At 44.2% G+C, this 17,812-nt stretch overlaps 1 protein-coding gene and 1 pseudogene across 4 annotated transcripts in view; one reads left to right on the top strand and one right to left on the bottom strand.

Annotated features, from left to right (window-relative positions):
* Positions 1 to 10,746, bottom strand: part of ZNF445 (zinc finger protein 445) — a 38,969-nt gene extending 28,223 nt beyond the window's left edge. Inside the window, exon 1 of one of the 3 annotated variants that reach the window (XM_079935215.1) lies at positions 10,509 to 10,746. The gene's annotated coding sequence lies outside the window, so the exon portion shown is untranslated. Of the gene's footprint in view, positions 1 to 5,394; positions 5,605 to 10,508 lie in introns of those variants that run through there. The other 2 variants (XM_079935213.1, XM_079935214.1) reach the window with 2 other exon arrangements.
* LOC307193399 (transmembrane protein 14C-like) lies at positions 8,499 to 8,879 on the top strand (annotated as a pseudogene). Its single transcript has one exon. The product of its transcript is annotated as a transmembrane protein 14C-like (transcript).
* Positions 10,747 to 17,812: the final 7,066 nt, after the last annotated feature.

The following is a 17,812-nucleotide window of genomic DNA, read 5'->3' as shown; positions in this document are numbered from 1 at the left end:
CATGCCGCGGAGCAACTAGGCCTGTGCACCACAACTACTGAGCCTGTGCTCTAGAGCCTGCGAGCCACAACTACTGAGCCCACGCACCTAGAGCCCGTGCTCCACAACAAGAGACGCCAGTGAGATGAGAGGCCCGCCCACTGCAACGAAGAGTAGCCCCCGCTCACCGCAACTAGAGAAAGCCTGCGCGAAGCAACGAATACTCAACGCAGCCAAAAGTAAATAAATAAATGTATAAAAAAAAAAAAAAAGAATGGGAAAATTTCCCAAGCAAGCATATGGGCATTTTTCAGGGACATTTTCTTCTTTCTGTCATTTTGCTCTATCATCTTATATGCAATGTAATTTTTTTTGCATTTTATATATTTAATAGTGATACACACACGATATATATATACAAGATATCTATATGTATCTATCTATATCTATATATTATTTATTAAATGTGATAGTCTCAAGGGAATGCAAAAAGGAAATAACTTACTTTTCTCCACTGATGACCAAACAGACTTTCTGGGATATTCCTTGTCCCTGAATTAATCTTGATCTCAGATCTCTTGGCAGTTCCACCCATTTTTTAAGATAATAAAAAACCGGGACTTCCCTGACGGGCCAGTAGCTAAGACTCTGCACTCCCAACGCAAGGGGCCCAAGTTCGATCCCTGGTCAAGGAACTAGATCCTGCATGCCGCAACTAAAGATCCTGCATTCTGCAACTAAAAAGGTGCGGCAACAAAGATCCTGTGTGCTGCAACTAAGACCTGAGGCAGCCAAATAAATAAATAAATATTTCTTTAAAAAGATAATAAAAAAACCCAGTCTAACTTAATACCAAAACTTCAATCTCGCAACCAATTCAAATCTTCTCCCTTACCCCTAGCTCAGGCTGGATTCTTGCTTCTGCAAAGTGGCAGTGAGGAAGATGAGAAGGGACGGGGTGAGTAGTGATGCAGTATCATCTATTCTTTCACTGTTTTTCTATCTTGTTCTGCTTGCCTTCCTCACTTTCTTGCTGATTCTTCCAGTGTCAGAGCAGGGAAAAGAAATGAGAGGCAACCAGGCAAAATCTGATGCTGTCTGGAGTTCTTTCTTGGCTCTTATATGCTGTCTGTTATGGCAGACATCCAACTGCTGCTAGCTCCTCTTGAGAATGCATTTGTAGATTCTTTGTTGGCACCCCTACCCCAGGCACCTTGATGAAGTGGCCTTTTATAGTCCACCTTTTCCTAATTTGAGTGATGCACTTTTGTTTTGTTTTGGTTTTGCGGTACGCGGGCCTCTCACTGTTGTGGCCTCTCCCGCTGCAGAGCACAGGCTCCAAACGCGCAGGCTCAGCGGCCATGGCTCACGGGCCCAGCCACTCCGCGGCATGTGGGATCTTCCCGGACCGGGGCACGAACCCGCGTCCCCTGCATCGGCAGGCAGACGCTCAACCACTGAGCCACCAGGGAAGCCCGCGTGATGCACTTTTGGTTTATCCTTTTAAATTTTTCTCTTACCTCCTTTTCAAAGGATTTATATTTGGGGTCGTTTCCTTCTGCCAGGTACCCTGAAAGGGGATTCTTTTAAGGCAGCTTCAGCCTACTTACATCTATGGTATCATTTGACTTATGGAAAACTTACCCTCTTGCCCCACATCTGTGGAAATGTACTTTACCCCCATCACAATCTTCTCTTCTTATGCTGATGTCAGGGGAATTCTAGCAGCCTCTGATTTTATGGCGTATTCCCCAAACTCTTGTAGGACTATATCATATTCTCAGAATTCTTTTGTAAATAGAAGTGGATGTGGTGCTGGCTGGGCTGATGAGTTAGTTTCCTTAGGTCAACAAGCATCCAGTCAGAAAATAACATGGCAGAATCTTCTTATGCAAGCCTCCTTTAATCTTCTCAAAGGACTTTATTACTGCCTTCCTCACTCCCTACTCTTGCACTTGGATTGGCACCTGGGAAGATAGCATCCCCTGCTATATGAGGAAGAGAAAATGCTGGCTCACTGTCAGGCCAACCAACACTCTTCATATGAATAAGTATTCACACATAGGCTCAAGTTGGGGGGTGACTAAGATTCACAGGCCCAATTTTGTTCACCTTTTAATAAGTCACGTGAAAATGTGTCTGGGGCCTCTCTCTAAAAATGGTTAGAATGTTTTGACACTTATCATTCACCATTTCTGTTTAGGGTTTCAGCCCACTCCGAGTACAGGACCAATCCCATTTAACATCTTCTTACACAAAAACTTGTACATGATAATATGAATATGGAACAAAGTAACAGCCAGATCCTTAATAGTGATTTTCAGGATGGAGGATGGAGAGGTGAGAGAAAAGGAAAAAAGAGAAAAGTACATATACAATAAGGACAGTATTTTAGAACAATCTCTAAATACACATTTGACTGTGTCGTTATACAGATGTGGAGAGATGAAAGAAAGGAACGGCAGCAGCAAAATTTTTATGTGGTTGTCTCAGGATGGTGTGACTTCAGATGATTTATATTTGCTTCTTTATACTGTTCTTTATGATAGTATTTCAAATACATTTTTATATGATCTGGTAAAAACTACAGAGCTGCATTTGTAAAAAAAAAATACAAGCTTTGGAAAGCTTAAAGAAAATGAAACATATCTTACTTTCAGAACGTTTCAGAGCCTGGTAATATATTAATTGGGAATCTCCAAGAGTATCTGCCAATAGAATGGCACTATAGTACTCCCCATTTTTCAGTATGACACATCTTTAAGAAATGCTATGTCAACAGATGTGTCAAAGAAGGATTATTTTTAAATTATATCTAAGTCATTGGTGTTCTATGAATTTGTTTTCTTTCTTACATACCTTTTAGGTTACATACCTTTTAGGTAATATATTCAGAAATTTCAATGATGTGCCTATTGTTCCCTTTTTCCCCAATTACAGTGTAAACTTCATAAGATCAGGATTCTGAACTGCCATATTTATTACAATAGGTCCCCATTACCTGACACACAATAGGTAATCAATAAATATTTGCTCACGCAAGAGGGAGGGGATATGGGCACACATGTATACATATAGCTGATTCACCCTGTTACACAGCAGAAAGCAACACAACATTGCAAAGCAATATGCAATGTAATTTTGATTTCCTTTTAAAATCCCCATTAAGTAATCTCTTGTTTTCATCTTTTTCCTGCCAGTGAGAGAGTACATAAGGTTTATTTTATACACTAATAATAAACAAACAAATTTCTAAGACAATTGCCACTAAAGAAAGATTGCTTCTAGTACACATTTAAAATGTTAAAATAATATTTATACCAATTTGCCAATTAAGAAATGAACTCAACCTAGTGCCCAAAATTTGGTTTCTCAATACTATTCTACAATAAACGAAACCAGGAATCCTTGCAGAAATGGTTGATTCCAGGGCTAGGGGAGGTGAAAATACAAGATGAATAGCTTGTGGTGCCTGAAAATCAGAGAAAGACACAAAAAAGGAAAGGAGCATGTAAGGGGAAACAGGAGCCAACTTGAAAGAGTTCCCAATGGCCAAAGTTAGAATAATTTAGTGACTGCCCTAGTGGCGCAGTGGATAAGACTCCGCACTCCCAATGCAGGGGGTTGGGGTTCGATCCCTGGTCAGGGAACTAGATCCCACATGCATGCCACAACTAAGAGTTCACATGCCACAACTAAGAAGCTGGCGAGTTGCAACTAAGGAGCCCGCCTGCCACAACTAAGGAGCCCACGAGCCACAACTAAGACCCCACACAACCAAAAACAAAGAGAGTAGTATACCAGTAAGAAGACATATCGATATCATCCTCAATCTAAGCAGAACATCTGACAAAACCAAATCGAGAGGGTCACTCTAAAATTACAAATACAAAATACTTCAAAATCATGAAAAACAAGTAAAACTGAGGAACTGTCACAGACTGAAGGAGACTAGAAGACATGACAACTAAATGGAATGAGGGATTGTATACTGGATCCTGGAACAGAAAAAGAACATTAGCGAGACAGTGATGAACTCTGGATAAATCAGCAGTTTAATTAATAGTATTGGACCCCTGCAAATTTCTTAAGTTTGATGACTGTACTGTAGTTATGCAAGACATTACCTTTAGGTAAACCAGGTAAAGATATAAGGGAACTCTGTAAAGTTCTGACACCCTCTGTGTGTCTGCAATTATTCAAAATAAAAAGGGTTTGTGTGTGTGTGTGCGTGTGGTACGAGCACCTCTCACTGTTGTGGCCTCTCCCGTTGCGGAGCACAGTCTCCGGATGTGCAGGCTCGGCGGCCATGGCTCACGGGCCCAGCCGCTCAGCGGCATGTGGGATCTTCCCGGACCGGCGCACGAACCCGTGTCCCCTGCATCGGCAGGCGGACTCTCAACCACTGTGCCACACTTTTAAGAAGGTGAACATTCTCTGATTTCTTAGGCCAATGTAAGTGAGAAGACAGTAGAGTGGTTTTAGGTTACAGCTTTACCTTGTGTTTAAAAACTGTATTTTATATAGTACTTTCATTCTGAAAACAATCAACCTAATACACATCACTTGTTGAGCATTTACAGCTTCATGTAATGTGTACTATGGAAAACAAAATTTTTTTTTTAATTATACTTGCAAAAATATGTCTCAGTGGTGTCACACTACTGGCCCCAAATTTAACCAATATATGAACAAATGCATTCCACAAGTTGAAGACGATATAATTTTCAAAAAGCAATAATATTAATGTACATAATGTCACTGAATTATACACTTTTAAATGGCTTAAATGATCAATTTTTATGTATCGTGTGGTAAATGTTATGTGCATTTTATCACAATACTACTAAAAAAAGCTTTTTAAAAGCAACAGTATACAAATACGGAATCATGTTGTACACCTAAAACCACTATGTTGTTCTATGTGGATTACACCTCAATTTTTTTAATTAAAAATAAAATATATGGATTATATATCTTTAAAAACCAGTAAAATAATCCCACTTCTTAAAAATATATATTTGTACATGTATAAGAGTTTGCATAATCGTGCACAAATTTTAAAAGGTCAGGAAGCCTCCGAACGAAAACAACGGATTGCGGGTACTTTCACTTTTCTAACGCTCACCCGCGTCATCTAATTACATGTTATGAATACGCTTTGTTTGCATAATTGGGAGAAGTGATAAAACACAGAAACCATTACTCCAGATTCCCGCCCCGGGCAGCGAAGCGCAGGCAGATACGCCCTCACCGCGGCGGTTGGGCTCCCAGGCCAGACCCCAGCCCGGGCGCAGCCTCCAGGCCGAGCCTCACCGGCCGCCCGCCGGGAACCCCGCGCCCCCAAGACAACCCCCGCCGCCCCTCTCCCCCCAACGCCGCCCCGCCGCCCCGCCGCCCTGCCGCCCCACTCACCGACTCCCGCGGCCGCGAGCTCCTAGGTGCCCTGACCACACGGCCCAGGCCGCGCCAGTAGCCCCGCGCCCGGCTCTCCTCTGGCCCGTATCGCGCAAGCGCGTCACCGCCCCGGGCCTCTCGGCCTCTCTAGGAAGCTGGGAGGGCCGACGTCTCGGCTTCTCCCAGGACCAAGTGCCCTGCTGGACGACCTCTGAGCCCAACCCAGGAGGTGGTCCCCACACACCCCACCTAACCCACTGGGCGCCTGTCTTCTCTTGGTACCCCAGAGCTCCATCCGTCTTATCCTGTTTTCCTACACCCCTCCCCATTTGTGTGCAGGGCATCCCTCCAGGGCTGCCTCCCCCCAGGGAAGAACGGGATCAAAGCCAGGGGTCAAATCAGAGACCAGCAAGATCTAGATGACCAGGCTGGCTAGGAGGAGCTGTAAAGGGGACCACTCATTACCCTCTGGGGCCCCGTTCAAGGAGGGGAACCAAATCCTAAGGAAGGCTCCGTTCAGGACAGTCCCTTCCCCCATCACCACCACAACCAGGGATACTTGCTCATTCCCAGTCCACAGGCACACAAAATTTTTCCTGACCACAGCTTTCAGCTGTTTTCTCCCGTTAACAAAATTCAACTGAGTAAATTTTAAAGCCCTTTTGGCTTTAATTAGCAATTCATTGTGGTGCTCCAAGGATAACGGACAAGATAAACTCAAAGGGCCAACATCGAGGGACAGGGAGTTACCGGGCTCTTATCACTGTCATGTAGCAACCATTACAATATCCCTGATTCCTCCCAAGTGTCATGCCCTGTCCCTTTCCCAACCCATATAAGGAAAGGTATTTGCCCCGTTCTTCTCCTGCTCTGCCACACTGTTAGTATGCATACCCTGCCCAATCAGCAGGTGACTCGTAACTTCCTTTGTTCCCTGGATATAAAAACAGACCAGTAACACTTGCTCCGGGTCGGCTCTCCCTGATTATCAGGAAGCCGGCCTGCTCTTCTGGCAGCGACCCTTCCCTTTAATAAATTCTATCTTCTTTACATTCTGCCTTGTATCTGGAAATTCTTTCCCAACCCGCGTTGGGACCATGACATTCCTGAGTCAGACTGCATCCAATTTAGCAGGTAGAGAGGAGCTCTGAAGAGTATACAAAGCAAGAGGTTTTATAGGCAGAAGGGAATAGAAATGAAGGACCATTGGGACAATTCTTTATAGTTAACCTAGGATATGGCAGTAGGTGCATTCGTAAGTTAAGATTTATGAACGGGTAACTAGTCTCATGGGTGCTGGGAATACGTCAGGGAAGGTTTTCATCATTGTTTGGGGACTAACAGAGCATAGAGGCTTCCTGGACCTAATGATTATTAAACGATATTTATTAACTAAAAAGCCCTTGATGACAGAGAAGTGGTTCACTGCACGGTACAGTACAGAAGTGATTCACTGCACAGTACAGTCCTGAGTAGGGTCAGTGAAAAACAGTAGAAATTGTAAGGGCCCAAGATGGCATCAGTTATGCTAACAGCAACACACCGGGTCTGGTACAGGGAACGGTTAGCCCCTGGGTGATTTGGTCTAACGTGAGGCCTTGTGTGGCCTCGGATTTTAATGGATATTGAGATAATTTGGGAAGAGGTTTAGTTACATCTATCTGAATATTTATAGGTTCTGCACTTTTTAATCTCCCAATGTCAGTATTAGAGGTAGCCCGCAGATATTAGGGTAACTGATTAAATTAGGGATTTTTGGCTGGAATTCTTCCTCTCTATACCAAGGACAGATTGTAGGGCACATAAAAAGATATCCTTTCCAGTGGTTAGGACTCCATGTTTCCATTGCCAGGGGCCTGGGTTCGACCTCTGGTCAGATAACTAAGATCCCGCAAGCTGCGCGGCCAAAAAAAAAAAAGAGAGAGAGAGTTATCCTTTCAAAGTGCTCAGCTAACAAATGGGACCTAATTAAACTTATAGGCTTTTGCACAGCAAAGGAAACCATAAGCAAAAGGAAAACACAACCTAAGGACTGTGAGAAAGTATTTGCAAACGATGCGACCAATAGGGCTTAATTTCCAAAATATACAAACAACTCAAAATTTGGTCAGACCTGTGACTTCCCATCTATTTTCTGCCTTTTAATCAATCCACTTACCTCAGGGGAGAAAATACATTTACCAATAAGGCAGTTAGAGCAGGTTGGGCAGCATCATCTATTGTATGGAAATCAGAATGCCATAGGAAGAGAGCTTCCAGATGGGCTTTAAAGTCTGCCCTAAATTCATCTTTCTTTTGTTTGCAGGTGTGAATAATAGAGCAACCACTTCAGGCAGGGAAAACCTTGAGAAGAGCTTTTAAAAGATCCACTGCTATTTTGCGAGCTTTTTCTGGTCCACAAGGGGACCATGTTGGAGATCCAGGATCTTGAGTATCATTCTCAGAGTTACACCATTCTGCCTCCTGCATCCATTCTGGGGCTTTCCTACATGTGCACAAGCTGGTGAAGATCTGACAGCCCAGATTAGGACTCAATTCTTCAAAATACTTTTGGGGATGCTCCCTGTGTTTAGGAAAAATTCTTTAACTGTGGCCCTTAGTCTGTGACAAAGGACTGAAAGATACCCAAAGGAGATCATTAAAAGTTAAAGGCTTCCCTGGTGGCGCAGGGGTTAAGAATCCACCTGCCAATGCAGGGGACATGGGTTCGAGCCCTGGTCCGGGAAGATCCCACATGCCGCGGAGTAACTAAGCCCGTGCGCTGTAACTACTGAGCCTGAGCTCTAGACCCCCGAGAGCCACAACTACTGAGTCTGAATGCCACAACTACTGAAGCCCGCGCACTAAAGCCTGTCTTCCGCGACAAGAGAAGCCACCGCAATAAGAAGCCCGCGCACCGCAACAAAGAGTAGCCCCCGCTCAGCGCAACAAGAGAAAGCCCGTGTGCAGCAACGAAGACCCAGCACAGCCAAAAAATTAATTAGTTAATTTTAAAAAGATGTTAAAAGTTAACCTTGGCGACTCTCCACCCCAAGGCATGTGCGCCCTTGTCGGCCAGTGCAGACCTTCGGGAAGGAGGTGCAGGCCTGGTGTAATCTGTCTGGACAGAGTGAAAGAGAACAATGCAGAAGGACTCCAGCCCACTAGTGCCTTTATATTGTATTGGTTTTGGCTACGCAGCACTGGTTGCTTCGGGTGGGATAAGTGGGATCACTGGTTATGCAAAAGCAGGCAGTGTCCCGTTTCTGGCTGCCGGGCTCCTCTTCGGTGGTTTAGCGGGCCCGGGTGCCTATCAGGGGTCTCAGGACCCAAGGAACATTTAGGTTTTCTTCGTTACATCTGGAACCTTGGCTGGCATTATGGGAACGAGATTCTACCACACTGGAAAATTTATGCCTGCAGGCTTAATTGCGGGAGCCAGTTTGCTGATGGTCGCCAAACTTGGAATTAGTGTGCTGGGTAAACCCCATCAGTGGTAGTCATGGCCCAGATTGGACTCATGAAGAATTTTTAAACTTCCACTATTTTTAGTGTATTAAGATAAATGAGTACAGCATTTTCACACATTCTGACATTTTATTTAAAACAACACTGAACAAAAACAAACAACAACAACAAAAAACAACACTGAACTTTGCAGAGAAAAAAGTCAGTCATTATCATTACAACCCTAAAGAGGTAGATAAAGTATAACATAAGAGCTTCTTCCTGTAGTACCCTCATACAGTTTGATTCTTGTGTGTTGGTGTTATCTGTTCTTTCTGTATCTACAGGTAATATCTCCAGGGATAAAATATTAGGTATCACCACTGGGGCCCCTGAAACCCCGTGTCCTGCTCAGAGGAACAGTGTGAAAAAGATCTCTTAATGAGATTTAGGATATCTGTTCTTTTGCTTATCTTAAAGCACAGACCTACTTTGAAATTATGTTAAATGAAATCAATGAAAATAAAGTTTACTATAAACACAAAATAAAAATAAAATAAAAGGTAACTAATAGTCTCTTTGGAGTGGAAAGGCGATTCAGATAGAGGATTAGTAGACTGGGAGTACTCAGGTAAAGGAAGATAGATGGGAGTGGTAAGAGTCACGTCAGTCTTACAGCCTTTGGTTTTGGTTAACTCTTGTGTCTTTAACTTTTCATTAGTGCTTTTATTAAAAAAAAATTTTGGCCCTGCGGTATGTGGGATCTTAGTTCCCCGACCAGGGATCAAACCCATGTCCTCTGCATTGGCAGCTCAGAGTCTTAACCACTGGACTGCCAGGGAAGTCCCTTCATTAGCCTTTTGCAATGAATCATTCAATGAAGCTATTTTGGAATCTTGAAGCCTTTTGGAGGCTTCTGCATATCAGTTAAAATAACAGGTATCCCATTCTGTTGGTTTGATTTGGGAACACTCGATTACAATTGTACTTTTTGAATGAATGGCCTTGTCTAACTGAAATGTTCCCCATAATGGTCATTGCAAATCTAGGTTGTCTTTAGTAAGATTTTGACATTTTTGTATGTATCTATAGCTTCCAGGACCATAGTTCTTAGACGTAAAATAAGCAGGTGTGCCAGAAGATAGAACACTCAGTTCTTTGGAACTTGAGGACCCTATTTCTTCAGTGAAGCCTTTGGTCTCTTGGAACCAAATTCATCCCTAACAGGAATGTGCCACTGGGTTGGAGATTCTGTGATGTTTTATGTTTTACAGGGCATCTCATTGCACAAAAATTTTCTTGAGGTTGGCAGGTGACCTAGTACTGATCTAACCCATTCCCTAACCAATTTATCCTAGAATGGGGGTCTTAGATTAGATGGTGAGCTCAAACAGCTTTTAGGTGCTCAACCTGAATGTATCTTTTGCAACTTTGCCTTCCAAGATTCCCTTTAACAATAGATCGATCATTCTTTTACCTTATGTGTGTATCAGCAGAAACCAATAATAACTGAGCAGGAAATAGACCTGTGGATGTCAGCAGTAACCAAAGAAATGGTATTGTGGACTGACCAGGAGCTAGGGACTTGTGCTCTGTTAAAGCCTTCTGTCAGTCCAGACTGCCCTGTTAACCCTGGTCTGGAAAACCAATGAGAGCAGCAAGCTCAGATGCAAAGGGAGCAGAGCTCAGATCCAAGAGAAACTTACCCATGGCCTTCAGAAGCAGCGAGAAAGAGAACAAAATGGCTCAGCAGGTGCCAATGCCTATGTTTCCCATTGTCCTTGAGGATGTTAGTAGACTCCCTTGGATCCCACTGTCATCACCAAAACTGTTAAAGAACAAAATTCAATGAAGTAAATTAATTTTATTGGCCTTGGGACTTCCCTGGTGGCGCAGTGGTTAAGAATTTGCCTGCCAGTGCAGGGGACACAGGTTCGATCCCTGGTCTGGGAAGATCCCACATGCTGTGGAGCAACTGAGCCCATGCACCACAATTACTGAGCCTGTCCTCTAGAGCCTGCGAGCCACAACTACTGAGCATGTGCACCACAACTACCAAAGCCCGCGCACCTAGAGCCCGTGCTCTGCAACAAGAGAAGCCACCACAATGAGACACCCGTGCACCGCAACGAAGAGTAGCTCCCACTCGCCGCAACTAGACAAAGCTCGAGCGTAGCAACGAATACCCAACACAGCCAAAAAAATATTTTAAAAATTAAAAAAATAAATAAAGATCTTATTGGCCTTAATTCAGCAACTCATGAATCAGACAGCACACAATTTAGGAGATAGGCATGAGCTCCAAAGAGCTACGCAATGCAAGAGGTTTCATAGGCAAAAGGGAGCAGGAAAAAGGAAGTTATACTAGACAAAAAGGATATTGGTCATTGCAAGGTTACTCTCCTTTACAAGGGAATGGCAGGGCTCTATCAGGCAGATTACCTATCTAGTGCTGATCAGGAAATTCCTGAGGGAATGGGACTCGTTTAAAATTCCATTTCTGGGAGGGCCAAAACTTTAAATTAAGTTTGATTTTGGTCACATGGGGCTTAGCATGAGCTACTCCATTTTGGGCCTGTTGTCTCATCTTTAAAACTCCTATAGGTGAGTTCTAACAGGGTTCACCTAGTGGGTGAACAATGGTGCTATCTGCCAGTATGTAGAATTCTGGAGGGGTAAGTTTGTGGGTAGAGAGGCTGCTTGAAGAAGGGCTGAAGTCACATCAGGAGACTGCCCAGTCCCTGTAGGAGCAAATGTCTTCTATTGACAGCATCAGAGAACCTGGAGGGTGTGGAGCCAATGCCGTAAAGACCACCTGCTGCCATTGGAGGACACGTGCAAGCTGCTGTGTCAAGGGGCCAGGTAGCTGTCCTGGTTGCCCTCTGGTACGTGCATCTTAGTGCCAGGCCTCAGCATGTTGCCAACTGATGTTTCAGTAGGAGGGATGCTCATCCGTGCGCTGAGGCTCTGTTCCAGTCGTCTGAATCACACCAGGTTCTTTGTCAATGCCCCAGCCACCAAGGATGGAAAGAGAGAATGGATCCTGGCACCAGAGAGCTATTGATGCGATGGAAGAGAAACCAACGGCACATGAAAACTGAATAACTGAGGAGAGTTCAAGGGGTGACATGTAAAATTGTAACTGTTAAGGAAATGGGCCATGAGGTGGTACAAAACCCCAAGGCTAACAATATTTGAAATAGTAAAAACAAAGCAACAGGCCCAAAATGGAGTAGCTCATGCTAAGGGTCAAGCCACCAAAATAAAACTTAACTAAAAGTTTTGGGGGAATTTCCTGGTGCTGCAGTGGGTAAGACTCCATGCTCCCAACGCAGGGGGCCCAGGTTCGATCCCTGATCGGGAAACTAAATCCCACATGCATGCCGCAACGAAGAGCCCACATGCTGCAATGAAGAACCCGCATACTGCAACTAACACCTGCTACAGACAAAATACATAAATAAATTTTTTTTTAAAGTTTTGGCTCCTCCAGAAGTGGAATTTTAAACCAGCCCCAGTCCATCAGGAATTTCCTGATCAACACTAGTTAGGTAATCTGCCTGATAGACCCCTGCCATTCCCTTGTAAAGGAAAGTAACCTTATAACCAACCCGCTTTTTTGCCTTGTATAACTTCGTTGTTCCTGCTCCCTTCTGCCTATAAAAGTCTTTCATTTTGCAAAGCTCCTCAGAGCTCCTTTCTATCTGCTAGGTTGGATGTTACCTGATTCATGAATTGCTGAATATGGCCAACAAGATCTTTGAAATTTGCTCAGTTGAATTTCATTTTTTAATAGGAAGCTATGACCACCTGTAGGAGGAGGCTACCTGACAGAAGCTGTGGCCTTCAGTTTAGGGACATACTCAACCCATGGTCCAATACAAAGTGAGCTGGGGGAATAAGTACCTGAACCTGACTCTCCCTCTGGCCTTCTGCCAGAGCCTGCCCCTGGTCCAACCCAACTGGAAGCTGGAGGGCAGTCCAAGAAGGTCATCTTTCCAAGTCTTAAGGCAGGGTTGAGAAGAACCAAGAGTTAATATAGGGGGGCGGGGGAAGGTGCCACTGGAAAATATCCAAAATACCCAAAAAGGAAAATGGGGACTGCTCGTCTATGCCTAATGTGTCCATGAATTTCCTTTTGAACTATGTGAAAGGAAAATAAAAATGGAGTCAGTATTGCTAAGAGAGCTCACTCAGATGGAGCCAGGAGGTAATTGAGGAAGTGGGACTTATACACATCTCAGCCAGGATGGAATCTGAACTTTTGACCACTTATTGACTTATAAAGGCAGGCATCCAGAACATCTACACAATGTTCCAGAAACTTAAGATACTTAACAGACCCTTACCCTAAATAAATCATGACAGCCTATCCCTTAAGGGCAAATATTTCCTTTTTGCATTAGAGCCAATCATAATCCTTGCAAGACAACTTTAACAATCTTGTGGCTTTTGCCTTTATAAGTCTCTGATTCTTTCTCTTCTTCAGAACACTCTTTCGGTTTTACCCAAATCTGTGTCTCCCAATTTGCAATTCCCAAGACCCCAAATAAAGCTCTTTGTTCTATGGACACAGAAAAATTAGGATCGCTAAGCCAAAGAGTGCTGCTCACCACCAGATTCTGCAAGGGTTAAGTCATAACCCACTGCAGTTGCTGACCTGACAGTTGCACTCCAAAAGGAATTTAAAGAAAAAAACAGGATGAGGCACCTTGTGCTTTGGATACACGTGAACAGGCAGGCCCACAGATAGTTAGATGTATATCTCAGGGAAAATTTTAATGGCCCTGGATTTCTGAAACTTCCCATACATAGAAAAGCACTAAAACTATTAACTTGAGATGTCTGTTTTTTATGATTTGCAGTATCTTTTTCTTTTGATGCACGCGTTTGAAATTCTGTACCAAGATGTATGCTTGACTACACTTATTTCCTAGCCGTATATAACCTGGCTTCTCCCCTACCTCTTCAGAGCAGTTCATCAGACCTGAGTGGCTCTCTCCTAGGCTTTAGTCCTCAGCAAGACCCCAGATAAAACTCAAACTAACTAACTCAAACACTAACTTTGTGTCTTTCTATAAGTCAACAGTTCTTTGCAGCCTTGGTACTAATTATTGTTCGACAAATAATGTTCCAGATAACTTGTCTCGGTAGGGGTGGGGCTGAAGGGGGTGGTGGGGTAGGAAATGAAAATTCATAACCACTCAAAGTAAAGAGTTGTTTGTTTTGTGTGTTTGAGAACACAATGTTCCCATCACAGAGGAGCTTGAGCAGGTTCTGTGTTTGGGGTGTGCTTATGTCACAGGACAGCAGCTAACATGGACAGCACCCAGACTGGTGTGGTCAAACAGATCCAGCAGATCGGCCCCTCCAGCGTTTGCACCGCTGCAGAAGCAGTCTCTTTGCTCTGTTTGCTCTGCTCAGAGAGCAGCTCTGTTTTGAAGTCCTGCCCAGCGCCCTGAGGCTCAGCCCACCTCGGCCACTACCTGATTTCCCTGAGAGCCACAACACAGAGCCTGTAACAAGGAGATCTCTTCCGTCCTCCGGTTGGGGGCCTATTCTTGGAGCTCTGTTTCCTGAGTGCTTTACCTCCTTCCACATTGGGCCAGTTTGCTTGGCAAGGAGCCCTGGGCAGGGCTTCTCCAACTTTAATGTGCATAGGAATGCAAATCACTTGAGGTTAAACAGGCTTAGCTGGTTAAACTGCAGATTCTAATTTGGGAGGCGAGGGAGGGGGCAAAGACTATGTCTGACAAACTCACAGGTGTGAGCGTGTTGTGTTCCTGTACCAGGCTTTGAGTAGCAAAGAACTGTGAATGTAAATCACTGGCTCTTAATTCTGCTGCACAGTATAATCCTCTGGGGAGCTCTTAAAGCGTTTATATTGCATATCAGTGTAAGGCCAACTGGCCCGAGGCAGGGGAACACAATCAGATTCACAGGTTGCATCAGACCGAAATTCTCCGGACCACCCAGTTCCAGGAACTGACCTGGGGACTTTGCACCCGGCCCAGCCTTCCCGCCTTTCGAGGGGCGGGACTAACGGTCCCCCAGGATACCCGAAAAGACCACCAAATAAGGAATACCCTGCACCCTCCCAGATTCACCACACCCCTTTCCCTTCTTCCCCTATAAAATCTTGCCCAACCCTCGCCCGGGTGCACCTTCTCTGGCCCCTTTCTCTCGGACCAGTGAACCTCGCCCGGGAGCGCTCCCTAATAAAGCTCACTTGAAGCTTTCCTCTGTTTCTCGCGGTGCCGTTTGTTAGGATCCGACCTTACAATCAGCTAAGCACAAAGCTTTGTGGGTGGGGCCCAAGCGTTCCTACTTCTTTAACTCCCCAGGTGATCCCAACATGTAGCCAAAGTTGACAACCCGGGAGTGCAGGATCCTTCCTTTTACCGATTCCCTGCAGTGTGCAAAAGCCACAGACTGAAGGGTTTTGTTCATTTGCGTGTTTTCAAATTTAAATTGCATCAGCTTTCTGACTTTGAAAAAGAAGGGGGAAAGGTTCCCCCTTAATTTTTACCTTCTATTTTGTTTAGTTTTTTATTTTTGGCTGCACCACGAGACTTGTGGGGTTCTTAATTCCCTGACCAGGGATGGAACCCAGGCTCGCAACAGTGGAAGCTTGGAGTCCTAACCACTGGACTGCCAGGGAATTTCCTTTACCTCCTATTTTGAAATGTGAAGAGATAAGTTTGGGTATGGTGAGTGAGGATGGGGGTCTGGACTGTGACCGAAGAAAGATCAGAATGTACAACTGAGAATCAGCTGTAGCCAAGTGACAGAAAGAAAATTGTCCTGGTGGGATTTTCACTCTTTCTGGTCACAAACCCTGAGCCCCTCTTTGTGGGGAAAAAACAGGAAATCAAACAATGTGTTCTCTTTTACAAAGTGATGTTTGTAAGTGAATTTTTTAACTACTTTCTAACTTGTATCAAAGAAATACTGATACTTTAAGTAGTACTAAAAAGGATTTAAAATGGAATTCAGCCCCTTTTCCCTTACCAGGAATTCACACACATACTTCCATCCCTTACCCCCCTAAGTCCTCCTCTATCTTCCTCCAAAAAGATTATGGTATGCCTCTGGATGCAGGGGTAGAGACAGCATCAGGAAGGCTCTCATGGGGAGTTGAAACTCTATTGGTAACGGGTAAGGGATCTGTCTATCTTTGTGTCAGGCCATAGACATGGGGAAGAAAGACTATGGAATCTGTTTTTGTTTATTGCTGTATTCCAAGTGTTGGATGGCAGGGGTATGTAATGATAACCACCGCAGGGTGAAGTGATGGGGCCAGCAACTCCAGCTGTAAAAGAATTTACCGAGTCAGAAGCAAGGGTTAAAAAAAAAAAAAAGCGAGATTTACTGAGTACACTGCAAGGGAGCAGCGGGTGAGACCAAGAGGAGGTCTGCCCCTGGGGGAGAGAAACTGGACTTTTTTTATGGTCCCCTCTGGTCACCCTCGGATTAATGTTCCACCCATGTGGTGGTTAGGGCTGGGTGTGTCGTTACTCACTCTTCCAGGACCGCCAACTTCTTGTGACTGCTGGTAATTTTCCACTGGGGGAGGGTGCAATTCTCTTATCTTGAAATGACCTCCCCAGCCTAAGATGGCTGTTCTACTGTTAAGCTCCACAATAACCTCTGAACTGAGAAGGAAGTTTGAGACCAAAGAAATGATGCAGGCAACTCCATAAAGTGCAGTTATGAGGATGTTGTAGGTGATTTGCATACAGGAAGGATCAGGCAGATGACCATCCAGAGGCATTAGCAGCTGTACTCAGCACCGCTGAAAGAGGTACAGGGGGATTCAAAGTATTACCAAATTGGTTGACTGGACTCGCGACCTTTTGTCTCAGCCAGGGAGGTTCTTTTCCCGATTAGATTCACACAGCCAATTATGAAACCGATGCTGAGACCGGAACAGCACAAGCTTTATTCAATGGCCAAAGAATGGACAACCCGAAACCTAGTTCACAAATCAACTTCTCAACCCAGTTCGGGCAGAAACGCCAAATACATAGGAGGGTGGAGGTTAAAGGTAGGGAATTGGAAAGAGTGGGAGGAATATTTACGACTTATCTAAGAACAGGGGTGTGGTTTGGATGCGGAACTGATGCAACACGCCTTTTCAGTCCTTGAATGGGTTTTTCCGGTTGTTGTCATGGCAATTGTCAACTGTCACGGTGCTGGCAGGTGTGTCTTTTAGCATCCTAATGTATTACAATGAGTGTATAATGAGGCTCAAGATCTACTGGAAGTCAAATCTTCCACCATCTTGGGCCTAGGTGGTTCTAAGAAGTCCGTGTTTTTTTTCTCTTTGCAGCTTCCTTCTGAAACTGAGATAATTGGTTTCTATTCAAGGAAGGGGCAGGAGTATGATTCTGGGTCAAAAGCCTTGGTAAAACATTGAGTCAAAGCCAAAGATAGAATCTGACCACTAATGAAGAAGCACATTCATATCAACCGGAACCGGAGGTTTCTCGTCCCCCTGGGGACTCATGACCATTATTCCTCAGGGACCATTTACCATCTGTATCAGCAAAAGGCATTATTCCAGTTCTAGGATCAGAGGAAGGCAAAGGTAAGCATTGATAGAGAGGGACTTCCACTAGGAGTCATGACAATTTCTATGTCCCTTTAACATCACCAACAGTTGGTACTGTTAAAAGATAAATTGAGACATTAAAATTTTTAAGAGTTTATTTGAGCAAACATCAATTCAAATCAGCACCAACCTGGAAGTAGTTAGGACCACTCCACCAACAGGAGCTAGATGCAAGGTTTTTATAGAGAGGACAAGGAAGAAAAGCAAGGAAATTGCTTGATTGGCTATAGCTGAAGTGGTTGCATTTATTTGGGAAAACCCAGTGACTTGTTTGTGATTGGTTGTTTTTCTTAACCTTGAGGCTCTTAGACTCCCAAAATTTCAAATCTGTTTTTCTTGGCTAATGCCATAAAAAATGGGAAACTTATTTATGGGCTGGCCTGCAGAGATTCCTTA

Source organism: Stenella coeruleoalba, assembly GCF_951394435.1.
Source record: "Stenella coeruleoalba genome assembly, chromosome: 10".
NCBI lineage: Eukaryota > Metazoa > Chordata > Mammalia > Artiodactyla > Delphinidae > Stenella > Stenella coeruleoalba.
The sequence above is the reverse complement of the archived record's forward strand: the minus strand, read 5'-3'. Positions and strand labels throughout refer to the sequence as shown.